An 18,989-nucleotide genomic window follows, 5' to 3' on the forward strand; every position below is an offset into this window, starting at 1 on the left:
GCCGGACTAAGCCTATATGAAGCCCCAAATGGAATTTGATCTGGTGGGCCCCCTGACCACCACAATATTACTGGAGTTTGATCACTGCGTACACGGTAACGGTGGCAAACCAATATATTTGCATTGTTAGTTGTTGGGTTTCATCATACTGGTATGAATTTTAAACTTTGTAGTAAACTCAGAAATCCGGTCTGGTAATACTTTTTACTTCTTAATTTGTAGAGTGGTGTATGAATATGGCCTAATGAAGTTGTATTTGAAAGTACCAGAAAACAGAAGCAGAAAAGACACATTTAAAGTAAACAAGTTAAGTAGTTTAATTAGAGCAAAACAAGCAATCTTCCACAACGAAACAGCTTAAAACTAAAGCAAAGTTGTGCTTGACGTCTTAGGTTAGTAACCATCAGATTCTAGAGCAATTTGTGGTGCAAAAGACCATTTACTTTGTACATGCCAGTTCGGCAGAAGCTGTAGCTCACGAGAGAATTGATTAACCTTCATCACACTGCATAAAAAAAATTACGTTTTTTCTCATAAAACTGCCTTATTTTTCACAAACAGAAAAAAAAATCATGCCAAAAACACATATCTTTCTTGTTTATTGTTGTAATAAAGAATTAAAAAATATTTTGATAGTGTCTTTTTCATTGTCTTTTGCATATATATCTTGAAAAAAAAAAGACACACACAAAAAAATTACTTATAGTTTTTCTTTGGAACTTTTTATTGGTGAAGATCAGGGGTGCATTCTACCATGAAATACAAAGTGAGCAACACTTCATCCTTCTCTGTCCCCCTTTGCATCTTTTACTTGGTCCGCATACCGATTAGTCTCGCGGACGAACAGAGAGATGAACTCTTTGTTGAAGAATAGCTCAAACAGTTCCCCTTCAGACACATTATTGTCTTCTAAATATGGCCCTGCAGGTTCATGAACAGTGAACTGTGTTACTGTATTTCGGCGCATGCTGTCGAGCTCTTGATAAAATCAGGTGCAGGAATGCGCTGGCAGTGTGTTGAAAGTTACACTAGCATTATTTGTCATACAATAATGACTATAACATCAAAATCAAGTGTACTCCCATTTTTATTTAAACTGTTCAATTATACATTTGCAACTGTTTCTTTTTTGTTGTTGTTTTATAAACTTGTTATATGTATATTTTAAGTGAACTTGGGGGTCTCCTTTTTGCTGTCAGCTCTGATTGAAAGCAAGAAAGAAGGCTTATAATGATGTGACTGTAAAACGATTTAATTACTCTTACAACTAAATTGAAGATATTTGATAGTTTTATGTATTAATCAGTAAATTCTGGTAGAATCTTAGATCTTATTGTCTTCCAGAGGGAATGTTTAGTTTTATTATCAAAGCTTCTGAAGGGTGATGTATTCTTATGTCTCTTTAAAAGAAAAAAAGGCTGCGCTTTGAAAAATAAAATTTGCAAACTTTATGGAAAGAAATTTGTCTTAAGTCCTCAATGCCTTTTTTTTTTTTTTTTTTTCTTTGAAAAACCAATTCTGGCCATTTTATGTGTTTTTTTTAATTTGTTAATATGTTTTTTTTAAAACATTATTTACTCTTATTTATTGATCTATTTTAATTTTTGTTTATTTATTCTATCATTTTATTGGATTCCCAGTAAAATATTTTTCTGTTTTTTTCCCTTTTTGTTGCATTATTTATGTGGTATTTATAGAATTATAAATTAATATAGACAATAGGCATTAAAGGATTAACAGTACACACAGCTCTACGCTCTTGTCTGCCAGACAGCCACCATGGTGTTTTCAGTCAGCGTGAAAAGCCCCGTGCTAACTCTTGGCATATCCACTGGTCTTCTGACTGGCCAGTATTCAAAGCCAAAGCCTGTCAGCAAAGCTCCTCTCAACTAACAATTTTGTAGCTACTGGTGCTTCTGAAAAGCTTCCTGGCCTCAACACAGAGGTGTCACTAAGCGGGTGAGGAGTGTGTGTGATGCAGAGCGTAGAGGTATGTGAAGTTTTAGCACCTCGGATTAAAACCGCATGCATGTCAGCAAGGGTTTGAGCCTTGTTTTGCCTTTCTGGAGAAACTGTATTTCCCTGTACGGTTTCTTAGGAAAATATTTATAATTTATCTATATGTTTTCTCATATTTTGTATCTTTTTCAGTCTTTTTTTTTTAACTTTTAAACCCCACTGGATCATTCGTAGCCATGCAGTGTCAAGTAAGTAAATGTATCTTTCAAAATTTGACCAGTTTTGTTGTATTTGATGGTATGAATTTTATACATGACTTGGTGTTTAACACTTTTCTACTAATCAGAAAAAATTACTGCAGAACATGAGCTAGAATAGTCCAATTCCACTGTCTTGAGAATTGATCATTTTACAATAAAAAACTATTTAATGTCCTTTTTTTTTTTTTATCAAAGCCCTGCATCTGTCTCCCTCTGCAGTACTTGTCTTTAGTTGTACGGACTGTGAAAACTCGATTTATCACTTAGCTTTGTCGGAGAAAAGTATCTTTAAACAGCGTGACTGTAAGAGACATCTTCAGTCCAACAAGTTTTGTGCTGCAAACTTCAAATTGCTCCTGCCTCCAGTGACAATTTTTGTTAAAAAAAGGGAATAAACATGTTAATTTTATTTATGCATCAGCAAAAACAGAAAAAGTTATTATTCATGTCAAATATAAGAGTCAAAATGTAGCATTATTTCTGCAAGAGACGCTAATATTCTTTTTTACTTTGTTGCAAAGACGAACCAAATCTACCAAAATCCACTGTATCCGTCTTGTTTTGGTGATTATACCATATTTAGCCTCACATTTAGTGTTTTTATCCTTAGGTGAACAAAAAACACTCTATAGCGCAAACACCAACATGCTATTTGGGGTGTTGTGGCTCAAAAAGTTCAGGAACTTTTATCAAATGTAATTCTGAGATATATATAAATAGCCACCTTTAATTTTCTTACATTGTCTATTGCAAATGCAAACATAGAACCTGACAAGACTCTGTTTCAGCAATGGAGGAAAGAGCTTTACTGTTTAATACAGTAAGTAATGGCAGACACACATACAAAAACAAAGAATTACACACATAGAGTTAAGCTGACACAGCTCTGAGCTACATGGCAATGCTGTTCTCCTGATGTTGCAACAGAGGGATGAATTCGCAAAGTAAATATAATAAAATTTCAAGATTGTAAAATCTAAAGAGACACAGTTGAATTATCTGGAAGCTCCACAATCCAAACAATTATTAGTTACAGCTGCAGGCAACATGGCACAGGTACTCAGTAAATGTGTTAGACTTCTCCCTGCTTTTCAACAAAAGTGGTTGCAAAACTGACAAATGTATCAAAGATAGTCTTCACATCAATGTTTAAAATTTTAGAGACGGGAGTTGTTGTGAAAGAAATTGTGTATGAAAAATCAAGAAGTGGAAAAGACAAGCAGGCAGTTTACTTATATCTGTCATCACATTTAATGTCTTTCATTTTTATGATCTAGCACATCTCACAGATGGGAAATGCACAGCCGTGATGACTCACAGGTCAAAGACTGGCATTGGACTAATCACAAGAGCAGGTGTCAGCGATCAGTCATCTGAAAACTGCAGGCTTATCCAGACACAAATCTTACACAATCATTACAGCAGCTCCTTGTTTCTCTAATTCGTAAATGTAAATGACAGAAAGATTTTGTGTTTAAATGTCAGCTTAATTCAACCATCAAAATAAGTTCTGTAATTACACAAATCTCGCTGCAGTGTGTGAAATCTTGTAGCTGAAATTAAACCCTTAGTTCCACACTGGAAAACTCTGCAATACTGAAATTCACTTTGATTAAACTTGTGGTCAAACTCCTGCTTTTCTATTACATTACAGCATAATACATTAGGAGGGCAAGTAGCAGGTACATACTGCTAATATTTATGCACTTGATTTACCTTTTAGCATTGATTAAATGTGAGCGTCTCTATAAAAGCTAAGTTTCAGGCAGTTAAATGTTTTGGCTTATTCAGATGTAAAGAAGGAAAGAAATTTCAGCAATGATCAGAAATAACACATTTATATTTGGAAAATATGGTGAGTGTGAAATATGTGCTAAAAGCGCCACATTTCACTATTTTAAAATGTTTGCTCATCTTGAATTTAATGATGATAAATCTAAAAATAGTAAAAATAAGTAGTGCCAACCCCCCCCCCCCCCCCCCCCCCCCAAAAAAAAAACCCAGCAGGATGAACGTGTTTTGACTAATTGCTTAACTCTGAATTAAAAAAGAGCACTTTGGAGAGGCAGAGTCTCTCAGATGCAATGCTCCAAGACTTGGAGCAGAAGAACATTTCTGTCAGCATTTATCAAGACTTCACAACACTGGACATAGGTGTGGGTGACCAAGATTTACAACAATAACTGATATAATTATTGCTCATACTGATATTTTCAATATTTTAAGAAAAAGAAAATACCAAGGTGGGTGCCCAGTCAGTGCTCATTGGGTCCGGACGTAATTAATTCAATTGAAATATTTTCCAGAAATTTTGATTCCCAGCATGTACAGAATAGTCACATTGTGGACAAGTACATCAGTCTTACATTACTTTATCGAGATGAACTGATCAATATACTGTGACATTGATTTGAGGCCATATCGCTCAGCCCTGACTGAAAATATCTCTATACCCATGGAACAGTGCTAAGGCCTGGTGTTGCATGCCCGAGATGTGTGAGTCTCCAGGTTGCACTGCGTTAAAAACTGCCCCTACATGGCTCAGGAACACTTTCAGAAATGTATGAACACAGACTGCTGTATCATGCACACATGTAAGTTAAAGGTATGTGATGCATCAAAGCAGCCATGTGTAGATCAAGGAACAAATCCATTATTTCTGAGCCAAAGCTTACTGCAAATGATCTGAGGCAAAGAAAACTGTCAGATAAAACAAAATTCAGCCTCCTGAGACCTGAAGTCCTCATAGTGGTATACAAATGTGGACATTTGCACTAAAATATGGTGGTTTCAGAAGAGATTTATATTTAGGGTCCGAAATATACGAAGTATAGCTGGAGCCTATTGTTGTTGAAATGTTTATTATTTTTATAAGCACAAATCACTCAATTTTGACCCCCTTAGCCCCCATGAAAAGTTGCAAAACTTGGCACACACCTCAAGCCCGGCGAAAATAGTGAGATTCTCGGGTCCGCATGCAGTTCAATGCAAAAATGGCTCTCAACAGCGCCTCCTAGAAAATAGCCCATAGAATGGGATAAAAAAATTTAGTTTGACGTAGGACAACGAAATTTAGTACACATGTCTAACACGAGTAAAAAAGTCAATGAAACACCTTTTGCCATGGCAACTTGGTGACTGCCATCTTGGCATTTGCGGCCATTTTTTTGCCCATTTTGTTTTATTTAGGTGCATTGTATTTGAACAAACTAGTCTGAGGGGATTTATGCGATTGGCTCCAAATGAAGCAGGAAGGTTCGTGACAAACTGGGGACCAAAACTTATCCAAATCTTTCCAATAGGGAAAAGCGTGTTACCGTGGCGACCCATGGAAAAAAGCCTTCTCACCATGAAACACGGTTTACTCATGTCTTTGCAGAAATACATCCGATCTGCACCAAAATTGAAAGCATTCATATTTGGTAGGTCCTTAACACATTGAAACAGGTTTTTTGGGGGGATCCCGAGGGTCCCGTACTTCTACTTTGACATAGGACAACAAAATTCGGTACACATGTGTAACAGCTGAAAAAGTCAATGAAACACGTGTTGCCATGGCAACGGGGTGTCCGCCAACTTGGCGTTTATGCCCAGTTTATAACTTTAAGTGCATTGTATTTGAATGATTGACTCCATTTTCAGCAGGAAGCTCTGTGACAAGGTGGGGTCCTTAACACATTGAAACATGTATGGTGGGGGGTGGGGGCTTTTTTTTGGGGGGGTCCCGAGGGTCCCGAATGTCTACTTTCACGTAGAGCAACGCAATTCGGCACACATGTGTAACACCCTAAGACAACTAAAGAACTCAAACACCTGCTACCATGGCAACGGGGTGTCCGCCATTTTGGCGTTTGTGCCCATTTAGCACTGTATGTGCATTGTTTTTGAACAAACTAGTTTGGAATTCATGCCATTGACTTCAAACCCTGCAGGAAGCTTTGTGCCAAGTTGGGGTAGAGAGGTTGGCTTGAAGCTCGGACCCGATGGATGCCGCTTGCAGCTTTAATCAAAATTATATTTGTATCTGCATTATATTTAACAATAGTAATAAAAAACTTAAAACTAGGGCCTTAGAAGGTTAAATCTTCCTGAGTAATGAGAAGAGGGATATACCAGGCTGTACCTGATGGAGGTGACATAATGCCTGCAGAACGTCCAACTTGCACATCAGGAAAGGCGCCATTAATGGTAAAAAGAAGTTCTCTGCTTCAACATCTGACCCAAATAGATGGGTCATTGTGCTGAACTTGACAACAAGCTGTTGGATGCATTTCATCTGAATCAGTTGTATTAAAGCAGGAAATCATCAAAACCCTGCGGGACTGTGTCCCTTGAGATGCAGTGTTGAGTAGTTTTACAGCAGCTTTTCCTTTATCAGGGAAGGCATTGCATAGTTCAGCAAGACATAGTTCAACCACATGCTGTGTCGTAGAGGTGCTGAACTGCAAAGAGACCAGTCCAACACTAGTTTGAGTTTGCTGCCAACGATGCGAGTTCCTGCTCTAACAGACGTAAATAATCGGTGAAAGGAAGCTTAACGATATCTTTAAATGACATGAAACCCATTGGTTTGAACAACTCAGCTAGCAAGCCTAAACTTCTGGGGGCTGACCCTGGGATGGAAAGTATTAAAACGTGCAAGATACCATCTTAGCCCAAAAGATTTATTGGCAGGCTGATGAATGAGGCTGATTATGGCGTCTCACCTATTCACCAACATCGGCCAATTTATAGTTAATATTTTAACTCTATTTATGCTGCAAATAGCAAAACAAAAATATTTGCTGCGAAGAGATTCTGTCGCTCTGCTCGTGTGTTTCTGAATAATAGACTGTATATAAAAGATGGACGAAGCCTCAGTGACGTCCCCCGAAAGTTTCCCACCTGGTTCACACCGTCACCATCTTGGCAGCATGATGCGCATGTCTCTCCCGGAAAATACAAAAACTGGTAAAGAGGTGGAGCTGAGAGGCGGGATGTAAGCGTAGGTGGTGGGTGATTGATGTCCATAAAACTCCGGCATGCCTGTAGCTAAGCACTAACCAAGCTAACCTAGAACTAACAGGAGCTAACAGGAGCTAACCAGCTAATGGAGGTAAGCAGGCTAAAACTAAATCATGCTGTTAGCCGGCTTAAAATCACGATTGTGCTATATTCTGCCTTCTTGCAGCAGGATATTTATATTTTATATATTATTTTTATATAAATGTTATATAAATGTTATATAAAAAAAATTCTCTCCCCCCACAGTTGTCAGGAAGGTAAACCTGACCTATAAACCGAAAATGGATTTTTATACACGGCTGGTAACATGTTTATTTCTGCTGTAAAGTTGGTCTTTTTAACATGGGAGTCTATGGAGATTCGCTCTGTTTTGCAGCCCCTAGTGGATGAAGGGGGAACTGCGATTTTTGGCATTTCTGCATAGACTTCACTTTAACTGCCTGAGGTTGCTGCTCGGTCTGAGTGCAGTGGTGTGCTGGCTCTTCCCCCTCACACACACACACACACACACACACACACACACACACACACACACACACAATAGTAAAACAATATTACACTACACCTCAGTGCCTCATGACAATAACATCCTCACAGAAACAAGCAGTTAGGGCACGTTCAGGAGAGCATTTTATTAACGCGAGTTTTAAAGCAAATGAGCATTTTAACATTGTGTAAGTTGCATCTTTGTGAGAAAAACAAACATATTCAACTGTTAACTAATGTCCACCATTAAACGTAAGACTATTACACAGCACCCCAGTTCATTTCATACTGCCATGCAGGTTTTACTGGGGCTGATGAATTCACAACATTTTGATTGTCAAAAGTTTCCAGCTACACTGTTTAGTTGTAATTCTATGTTTAGCATGTTCTGAAAGCGGCGACATTGATACTTGAAATGTATTTTAGTCCCTTGTTTTAAGTGGAAGATGTAACTTTTCAATATCTAGTAAATATGACTAAATTACAAAGATGTTTTTGTGAATGAGTGTTTTAAAAACAGATAATGTATCAGTTTCAGAACAGCTCCTCTTAGCGTGTCTATTATAACTTAATTTAGTCTGATCTCAGCCACACTGGTGTAAAGCAGAGTGGAGGCAGAAGAGAAAAGCTCTGTATACTACTCTGAATACTGATTGGACCTGCTTGTGCCTCAAGGATCTTTCATTGAAGGCCTTGACTTGACATTTAGAAATGAGGCACATTGCTTTTATTCTTCACCTTCTTTGGGGAAAGTATAGTTTAAACTTTTGTCTTCAGTTTTCTAGCATGTGATATCCTGAACTCAGCTCTGGTATGTCATGTTGTACTCTGCAAAATCTTCCAGTCTCTGTGACCTAAATATTTAAAAATGAGCATGCCCATAAACTTTGACATGCTAAAAAAAAAACCCACAACAACAACAAAAATCTGGCCATCAGTTGACACACTCCCAATTCTTATGGGAGCAAGGGGGCCTCAGTGGGCTGCCATAGAGCTGTGTCCTTGGTTTCAATGAGGAATGCAAACAATCCTGGCAATCCATCCTGGGAAAACTGAAGGACAAACGGAGACACTGTTTCCCACACTGTGTCCATGTTTGATAAGGAAAATGAGCCGAAGAAAATCAAACAAGCAACTCAGAAGTGATGTTATGCTGTCAGGCCTGGCTACATTCCTACACGTCTGTTACATCACTGCAAGGAAAATGTCTCACTTTCTCTCACTCTGCTCAATACCGACACTTCTGCCAGAACACACACTATTTGTAAAATACTTTGTGCCGTTTAAAAATGTGTAATTCTGTAGTAGAGGTGGGAGATACTGCCAAAAAATGACTTCCGGATATTTTCCTAAAGTATATCCACAACAATATCACAGACAATATTTGGCTACATATTAAGTAACAGCATCGTTATTATCCTTCCACCTGCTGACTTGTTTATATGATGTACAGCTGGGTAAAGCCTCTGGAACACACACACACACACACACACACACACACGTATATAGGAAGTGGGACTCGATTAATTGCATTTTAAATTGCATGACAATATTTGCCTGTAAAAGCTGCTTGCATTTTTAATAGAAATGTATTTTAGTGAATGACTGATTCATTTAATAGACACAGGAATTAATATTGTAAAGCTGAAGCTCAATTAAAATTTGAAAAAAATGCAAGTAATTGTTTTTTCATTTGCAACAGTAAAAAAAGAAGTATAAAATATCTCTGGCAAAAACTAAACAGACCTAAAGTTAAAGTACCATCTGTTCTCTAAGACTCTACAACATGTTACAGTACTTCTAACTTTTTTTTTTACATGTTTTCGCCCACACTATTTATTAATAAATATTAATTAAACCAGGACAAAATGAGTTAGTGGAAACTTCAGTCTGGTCCTGCAGCAGAGGTGATCCCCTCCTGCTCTGATGGCATCCTGACGCTGGATGCTGCGTCAGGATGAAGCTTCTTGTGTGTCTGAAGGACACACAAGAAGCTTCATCCTGACGCAGCTCTCCCTGAGCCGTCACTTTATCGTGGTGGAGGGGTTTGTGCGTCCCGAAGATCCTAGCAGCTATGTTGTCGGGGGCTTTATGCCCCTGGTAGGGTCACCCATGGCAAACAGGTGTCTAGGGGAGGGACCAGACCAAGCACGGCTCATAGACCTCTATGATGACGACCAACCTGGGCATGAATGTTCCCTTGCCCGGACGCGGGTTACCGGGACCCCCCTCTGGAGCCAGGCCTGGAGGCGGGGTACGAGAGCGAGCGTCTGGTGGCCGGGCCTTCGCCCATGGGGCCCGGTCGGGCTCAGCCCGAAAGGGTTACATGGGCCCCACCTCCCGTGGGCTCACCATCTGCGGGAGGAGCCGTAGGGGTCGGGTGCAATGTGAGCTGGGCGGCAGCAAGGGGCGGGGACCCTGGCGGTCCGATCCCCGGCTGCAGAAGCTGGCTCTAGGGACGTGGAACGTCACCTCTCTGGTGGGGAAGGAGCCTGAGCTTGTGCGCGAGGTTGAGCGGTTCCGACTAGATATAGTTGGACTCACCTCGACGCATGGCTTGGGCTCTGGAACCAGTACCCTCGAGAGGGGCTGGACCTTCTTCCACTCTGGAGTTGCTCATGGTGAGAGGCGCCGAGCAGGTGTGGGCATTCTCATCAGCCCCCAGCTTGGTGCCTGCACGTTGGGGTTTACCCCGGTGGATGAAAGGGTAGTTTCCCTCCGCCTCCGGGTGGGGGGACGGGTCCTGACTGTTGTCTGTGCTTATGCGCCGAACAGCAGTTCAGAGTACCCACCCTTTCTGGGGTCCTTGGAGGGAGTGCTGGAGGGTGCTCCTTCTGGGGACTCCATTGTTCTGCTGGGGGACTTCAATGCTCACGTGGGCAATGACAGTGAGACCTGGAGGGGAGTGATTGGGAGGCATGGTCCCCCCCCTCTGAACCCAAATGGTGTTTTGTTATTGGACTTCTGTGCTCGTCATGGATTGTCTATAACGAACACCATGTTCCAGCATAAGAGTGTCCATATGTACACCTGGCATCAGGATTCCCTGGGCCGCAGTTCAATGATCGACTTTGTAGTCGTATCGTCGGACCTGCGGCCACATGCCTTGGACACTCGGGTGAAGAGGGGGGCGGAGCTGTCAACTGATCACCACCTGGTGGTGAGTTGGCTCAGATGGTGGGGGAGGAAGCCGGTCAGAGCTGGCAGGCCCGAACGTGTTGTGAGGGTCTGCTGGGAACGTCTGGCTGAGTCCCCTGTCAGAGCGAGCTTCAACTCCCACCTTCAGCAGAGCTTCGAACATGTCCCGGGTGAGGCGGGGGACATTGAGTCCGAATGGGCTGTGTTCCGTGCCTCTATTGCTGAGGCGGCCAGCCGGAGCTGTGGCTGCAAGGTCGTTGGTGCCTGTCGTGGCGGTAATCCCAGGACTCGTTGGTGGACACCAGCAGTGAGGGATGCCGTCAAGCTGAAGAAGGAGTCCTATCGGGCCTTCTTGGCCTGTGGGACTCTGGAGGCAGCTGATGGGTACCGACGGGCTAAGCGGCATGCGGCTTCGGCCGTTGCCGAGGCAAAAACTCGGGCATGGGAGGAGTTCGGCGAGGCCATGGAGAAAGACTTCCGGACGGCTTCGAGGAGATTCTGGTCCACCATCCGGCGGCTCAGGGGGGGGAAGCAGTGCTCCATCAATACTGTGTACAGTGGAGATGGGGTGCTGCTGACCTCAACTCGGGACGTTGTGGGTCGGTGGAGGGAATACTTCGAAGACCTCCTCAATCCTACCAACATGTCTTCCCATGAGGGAGCAGAGCTGGTGGACTCAGGGGTGGACTCTCCTATCTCTGGGGCTGAAGTCGCTGAGGTGGTCAAAAAGCTCCTTGGCGGCAAGGCCCCGGGGGTGGATGAGATCCGCCCGGAGTTCCTTAAGGCTCTGGATGCTGTGGGGCTGTCCTGGCTGACACGCCTCTGCAGCATCGCGTGGACATCAGGGGCAGTACCGCTGGACTGGCAGACTGGGGTGGTGGTCCCCCTTTTTAAGAAGGGGGACCGGAGGGTGTGTTCCAATTACAGGGGAATCACACTCCTCAGCCTCCCTGGTAAGGTCTATTCAGGGGTCCTGGAGAGGAGGGTCCGCCAGATAGTCGAATCCCGGATTGAGGAGGAGCAGTGTGGTTTTCGTCCTGGTCGCGGAACAGTGGACCAGCTCTATACCCTCTCTGGGGTCCTGGAGGGGGCATGGGAGTTTGCCCAACCAGTCTACATGTGCTTTGTGGACCTGGAGAAGGCATTCGACCGTGTCCCCCGGGGGCTCCTGTGGGGGGTACTCCGGGAGTATGGGGTACCGGACCCCCTTGTACGAGCTGTCCGGTCCCTGTACGACAGGTGTCAGAGCTTGGTCCGCATTGCCGGTAGTAAGTCGGATTCGTTTCCGGTGAGGGTTGGACTCCGCCAAGGCTGCCCTTTATCACCGATTCTGTTCATAACTTATATGGACAGAATTTCTAGGCGCAGCCGAGGGGTTGAGGGGATCCGACTTGGTGGCCTCAGGATTGGGTCCCTGCTTTTTGCGGATGACGTGGTCCTGTTGGCTTCATCTGGTCGTGATCTCCAGCTCTTGCTTGAGCGATTCGCGGCCGAGTGTGAAGCGGCTGGGATGAGAATCAGCACCTCAAAATCTGAGACCATGGTCCTCAGCCGGAATAGGGTGGATTGCCCTCTCCGGGTCGGGAGTCAGGTCCTGCCTCAAGTGGAGGAGTTTAAATATCTCGGGGTCTTGTTCACGAGTGAGGGAAGGATGGAGCGCGAGATCGACAGACGGATCGGTGCGGCGTCTGCAGTAATGCGGGCTCTGCGCCGGTCTGTCGTGGTGAAGAAGGAGCTGAGCCAGAAGGCGAAGCTCTCGATTTATCAGTCGATCTACGTTCCTACCCTCACCTATGGTCATGAGCTGTGGGTCGTGACTGAAAGAACGAGATCTCGTATACAGGCGGCTGAAATGAGTTTCCTCCGCAGGGTGGCCGGGCTCTCCCTTAGAGATAGGGTGAGGAGCTCAGTCATCCGGGAGGGGCTCAGAGTAGAGCCGCTGCTCCTTCGCATCGAGAGGAACCAGTTGAGGTGGCTCGGGCATCTGGTCAGGATGCCTCCTGGACGCCTCCCTGGTGAGGTGTTCCAGGCACGTCCCTCGGGGAGGAGACCCCGGGGAAGACCCAGGACACGCTGGAGGGATTACATCTCTCGGCTGGCCTGGGAACGCCTCGGGATCCCCCCCGCAGAGTTGGCAAATGTGGCTGGGGAGAGGGAAGTCTGGGCTTCCCTGCTTAGGCTGCTGCCCCCGCGACCCGACCCCGGATAAGCGGCAGAAGATGGATGGATGGATGAATTTATATGAAACATGTCCTTACTTAATTCCTCTTTAGAGCGGCGGGTTGGGAAGGGTTCTGATTGGACAGAGGGTGCAGGGTGTAAGACGTATACCTGAAATAAACAAAGTTGGCTCCTTGCTTCTCGTCTTTTCAGTTGTTATTTGTAAAAACTACATAATAAGTTCCAGTTTCACCACTATTTTTATCATAAATGTGAAGTAGCAGCTCAACACCAGCATACTACTTCACTTTCTGCAGCAACTGAGAAGGAGAAGAAAGATAGACCACCGAACACGGGATGCAAAACAACGCGTGTCATCGGGACAGGACAAGGTAACGAGCATGCTCAGAACGACCGGAATTAACTTAGAGAGGAATGAAGGTTTACATGACAGAGGAATTACATAGTTCGGAATTAAAATGTGAATAAACCAGAAACTTACATCGGAATTAAGTTTAATTCCGAATAGAAATTTGCATTAAGAATTAAGTGTTTACATGGTCATTTTTCATCAGTTTAACTCAGAATGAACTTTTATTCAGAATTAAAAAGGAATTAAAACTCCCATGTTAACACACAGAATGTGCAAGAAGACATCTTCTCAGGTCGAACAAATGCATCTGACTCTGTTTGACACTACTTTATTTCTTTCAAACAAACAATAAGCTACAAGCAGAGTGTCAGACAGACTCAGCCTGCAGGTCTACGGCAGGAAACGGTTTCCAGCCCATCCTCTCAGACTACACCGCCAAACCACCATGCTGCAAAGCTTTTATACAAACCGCTATCACACGCGTGATAAATGACACCACTTCTGCTTCGATGCAGACACATTTACAGCAGAATAATCAGTCCTTGGGTAAACGTTTAACACTGTATTCAGCTGCTCTGACAACTAAAGATAAGATTGATGTTTAATCACCAGCATGTTTTTATTACACGCATCAGCTCCTGAAAACGTCACTGCTGTAGCTCTGGTACTCACCGGATGGGATGTGCGGACACCTCCAGCCTGAGTGTTTCAGACTGCTGAGTTACTCCTGATGACTGACTTTATGTTGTCTCAGTCTCCACTGATGAGTTGCTTTTAAAACTTCTACACCTGAGGAAAGATGTTCAGGTGCAGATTTTAGAACTCGGCTTCACTCCTGGACTTCATGTGCATCTACCAGGTAGGATAACTCTGTGCCTCTAAACTCACTGTTTTTCATAAATGTGCTAAAAGAAACAAATATGACATAAAAAAAAGCCTAAAAATGATTGTAAATAAATGTTCATGTGCACTTATTCACATACAAACCTTTCAGAACTGGAAGCCAGTAATATCCCAGCAAACAGTATGAACTGAAAATGCAAACAGGAACACCAGAGGAAGAAACATGTACGTATAATTTATCTGCAGCTAAACTGACTTCACTGAAAAGAAAAGGCAGTCCCAGTAAAACGTCTTTCTGTGACGGCTGTCCTGCTCGTATCGCAGCTGACAAGAAGACCACAGCCTGAAGATGCACAACCTGCCTCAGATGTCTCTGTGCATGTCATAAAGCGAAGACATGAAGTAAGAAAGCTGCTTTGCACACAGAGAAAGGCAGCGCTGCTGCTGCTTTCCTGCTACTGACATGCACAGTACAACACCTTCTTAATGCTCCAACCAGATGCTCTGCATCTCTTCTAAAACATGTCAGACTCACAAACACAGGATAACACACCAGTTTCCTCTGTACAAGCACGGACAGCTGTCATTACCACGCTGCATGGTTGTCATTAAGCAGGGGGTGTAAATCATCACATCATCATCATCCTCACTAGTGCTTCTTTGGGTTGTGGGGGGTTTCGACTTTTTACATTTTACCCTCCCAACAGCAGTGGCGAGCTGCAGGGTGATCAGTCCCGAGCCTGCCATGCCCGATTCTGCTGTTAGAGCAGGAATCTCATGGGACTCACGGGAATCACAATCCTTCCATGTATTTATTTTCATTTTACTGCTACAGGAACTTAATTTACCAAAAATGTTAAACAAAGTCAACAAGCAGTCTAAAGCTTTAGCTTCTTTCTAATTACACCGCTTTAATCATTTAATATGAAACATCCCACCAGACCAGACACCACGGAGGTTGTGTCTTTACCACCATTTATCTGTTTGTGTGATCTGTGATCTGATTTTTTTTTACATTTTCAGGAGTTGTTGGAAATGTGAAGAACTGATTTCATTTAGGTGGTGATCCGGATCACTGTTTGGATCCAGGAATATAAATCAGTAAAATAAAAATCTGTTTCATGAGAAAATACGTTTGACAATAATAATCTATGAATCTAAAGTTTTTTCTCTTGTGAAACCATGGAAGTAGGAAGTAGGACTAAATGAAACTAGAGGTGTTGCTGTGGCAGGATTTACAAGAACTAGAACCAAAACTAAAAAAACAAAACTGGAAACAGACGTCAGAGCAACGGAGTTAAATAAATCCAGAGAGAAACAATAATGGATCTAAATCTGAGCCAATCAGAGCTCAAACCAAAGATCTGATGGAGGGCTGTTCAATTTCTCCCCACAATGACTGCAATCCAGCAGGTTTTCCATGTTTCCCTGCTCCACCAATGAATCAGGGAAACATAGAAAATCTGCTGGATCAGGCCTTGTAGGACCGACTAGACTAGAGTAACCCAGGTCTAAAGTTTGGCAACACAGAACTGAGTGTGACAGAGGAGGAGAAATAAACACAACGGACTGCATAAGAGGGAACCTCGCTACGGAAAATTTAAATAAAATCAGAACATGAAATCTTCAAATGCAAAAATGACAGACCAACACGAGGGAATTACAAATCCAGAGAAAGAAATATGAGAAAAACTCAACCAAAAGCAGGTTAAAAACTCACAGATCATGACAGTTTATCTAATCTGGACACAGTTCCTCTGGTTTTTATTCTCCTTTCTACCAACACTAAGTCCCACACTAATCTGGACTTGGTTCCTACTGGTTTTTATTCTCCTTTCTACCAACACTAAGTCCCACACTAATCTGGACACAGTTCCTCTGGTTTTTATTCTCCTTTCTACCAACACTAAGTCCCACACTAATCTGGACTTGGTTCCTACTGGTTTTTATTCTCCTTTCTACCAACACTAAGTCCCACACTAATCTGGACTTGGTTCCTACTGGTTTTTATTCTCCTTTCTACCAACACTAAGTCCCACACTAATCTGGACTTGGTTCCTACTGGTTTTTATTCTCCTTTCTACCAACACTAAGTCCCACACTAATCTGGATTTGGTTCCTACTGGTTTTTATTCTCCTTTCTACCAACACTAAGTCCCACACTAATCTGGACTTGGTTCCTACTGGTTTTTATTCTCCTTTCTACCAACACTAAGTCCCACACTAATCTGGACTTGGTTCCTACTGGTTTTTATTCTCCTTTCTACCAACACTAAGTCCCACACTAATCTGGATTTGGTTCCTACTGGTTTTTATTCTCCTTTCTACCAACACTAAGTCCCACACTAATCTGGACACAGTTCCTCTGGTTTTTATTCTCCTTTCTACCAACACTAAGTCCCACACTAATCTGGACTTGGTTCCTACTGGTTTTTATTCTCCTTTCTACCAACACTAAGTCCCACACTAATCTGGACACAGTTCCTCTGGTTTTTATTCTCCTTTCTACCAACACTAAGTCCCACACTAATCTGGACTTGGTTCCTACTGGTTTTTATTCTCCTTTCTACCAACACTAAGTCCCACACTAATCTGGACTTGGTTCCTACTGGTTTTTATTCTCCTTTCTACCAACACTAAGTCCCACACTAATCTGGACTTGGTTCCTCTGGTTTTTATTCTCCTTTCTACCAACACTAAGTCCCACACTAATCTGGATTTGGTTCCTACTGGTTTTTATTCTCCTTTCTACCAACACTAAGTCCCACACTAATCTGGACTTGGTTCCTACTGGTTTTTATTCTCCTTTCTACCAACACTAAGTCCCACACTAATCTGGACTTGGTTCCTACTGGTTTTTATTCTCCTTTCTACCAACACTAAGTCCCACACTAATCTGGACTTGGTTCCTCTGGTTTTTATTCTCCTTTCTACCAACACTAAGTCCCACACTAATCTGGACACAGTTCCTCTGGTTTTTATTCTCCTTTCTACCAACACTAAGTCCCACACTAATCTGGACACAGTTCCTCTGGTTTTTATTCTCCTTTCTACCAACACTAAGTCCCACACCAGGTTGGACAACGTGGATAACGTCCACGCCGTTGTCCTATCAGTGCTCTCTGGTGGACAAACCCATGTAACTTTATCAGAAACAAATATGAATTCCTGTAACTTCAACAACGCTTCTGCTATAAAAGTTAAAGTTATTATCAGTTATAATACAAACTGATAATAATAAATCCAGCTTTAAGCAATGTAAGCTACAGAATAAACAGTTAAAAACCTCAGTTCATGTTAGACCACACAGTTTATGAATGATTGAAATGATCTTCAGATATCAGATCAGATTTAAGTCAATAAGATGAGGATACTGTTATTTAAAGAAAAGTTTTACAGTCTTAACTGTGTCAGTTAATGCGTTATAACACAAAACTACATCTTTTAAATATATCCTGTGTCTTTGACCAAGTCTTTTTCAGTGCAACCTGAATCTGTTTTACTCTTCACAAAGCATGAAAAATGTGCTTTAAAAAGTTAAGTAGCTTTAGTTTCCAAACGATAAGAAGAAGAATGTAGCACCTGTTGATAAATGTGACATGACTGGTGTAATAACTGGGAAACAAACTCCCAGTACCTCTAAACCATCAGGATTTAGTCTGAGACTGTTGTGAGAAAACTACAATTAGCTTAGCAAGCTAAAAGTGCTGCAGTCTGTGGATAATTAGAGCAAAGCCTCTCATGGTGTTGGCTGCTGAACAGACTGAAACTACGTGAAGAACGAGCTGTCAGAGGTTTTTTTTAAAATTTTTTTTTTACTTAAGTGTATTTGGAAATGATTTATGCCGGACTCTTCATTTTCAGCTAAGTGAAGACGATTCATACACTTCACATGTTTCTGTCAAACTAGCTTCACAGCGGAAACAACAAGAAGTAAAAATGCCAATACCAGCTATAAATGTAGCATATGAGCTAACAGGCGGATAACTCACCGGTAAAAAGGAACTTTATCTTCCTTCACCTGCCGGTCAGGTAATCTCCACAGTATCAATCCGCTCCACATGTGTCCACAAGTGTCAGTGTGCTCCGAGGTAGAGCCCGTGTTTCAGAACGAAGATGCTCTGCTTGTAGTAATAACCGACTCGCCTTCCGGTTTAACACAACTCACGAGCCTAACAACGAAAACGCCTACACTTGTGTATTATACATATATTTTCAAATAAATTAAGCAAATAGTTTTACCCAATAGTCCCTTGTCTAAATATGTGTTTTTTCTGCGCAGTGTAATAAAGCTGTGTCTGTGTCCATGTGTAGTCTTATAGAAAAAGATCAGAGTAAGACCTCTGTTATTTTTCTCCTCTCTTGTTAAATTGGTTTGAATATTTTCCTATCTTTGGACGCTGCCGCCATCTAGTGGTCAACTATGACATCCAGGATTACATCGTGATACCTGACTTAAAGCATTTCATATTTAATAACCAGATAAATTGCAGTTAGATTATTTTTTAATGTATTATTTTTTATCAATTAATTTTTTTTAACAGTTTAATTTCATATTCCACAGTGCAGCAGAACAATTTTTAGTGACTTCAATGACTTATAAAAACGCGTGGAAGCAAACTTGCTTTCAGGTTCTGCTTTTTTGATTGGTCAAGACACTTGCCACTTTGGTAAGGTTGGGTATATAATGCCAGATCTAAGTATTATTTATCTCATTACTGTTTCAGATATTGATAATATAACCATTGTTACTATAGCTTACTTCT

At 42.2% G+C, this 18,989-nt stretch overlaps 1 protein-coding gene across 1 annotated transcript in view; it reads right to left on the reverse strand.

The window, feature by feature from the left end:
* The window catches only part of ncalda (neurocalcin delta a), a 114,864-nt gene extending 96,569 nt beyond the window's left edge, over nucleotides 1-18,295 (reverse strand). Inside the window, exons 1-2 of the mRNA XM_079241224.1 lie at nucleotides 18,216-18,295; nucleotides 14,053-14,169 (exon numbers count right to left, since the gene is read on the reverse strand). The gene's annotated coding sequence lies outside the window, so the exon portion shown is untranslated. The remainder of the gene's footprint in view (nucleotides 1-14,052; nucleotides 14,170-18,215) is intronic.
* Between the last annotated feature and the right edge of the window lie 694 nt (nucleotides 18,296-18,989).

This window comes from Telmatherina bonti (genome assembly GCF_933228915.1).
Source record: "Telmatherina bonti genome assembly, chromosome: 5".
NCBI lineage: Eukaryota > Metazoa > Chordata > Actinopteri > Atheriniformes > Telmatherinidae > Telmatherina > Telmatherina bonti.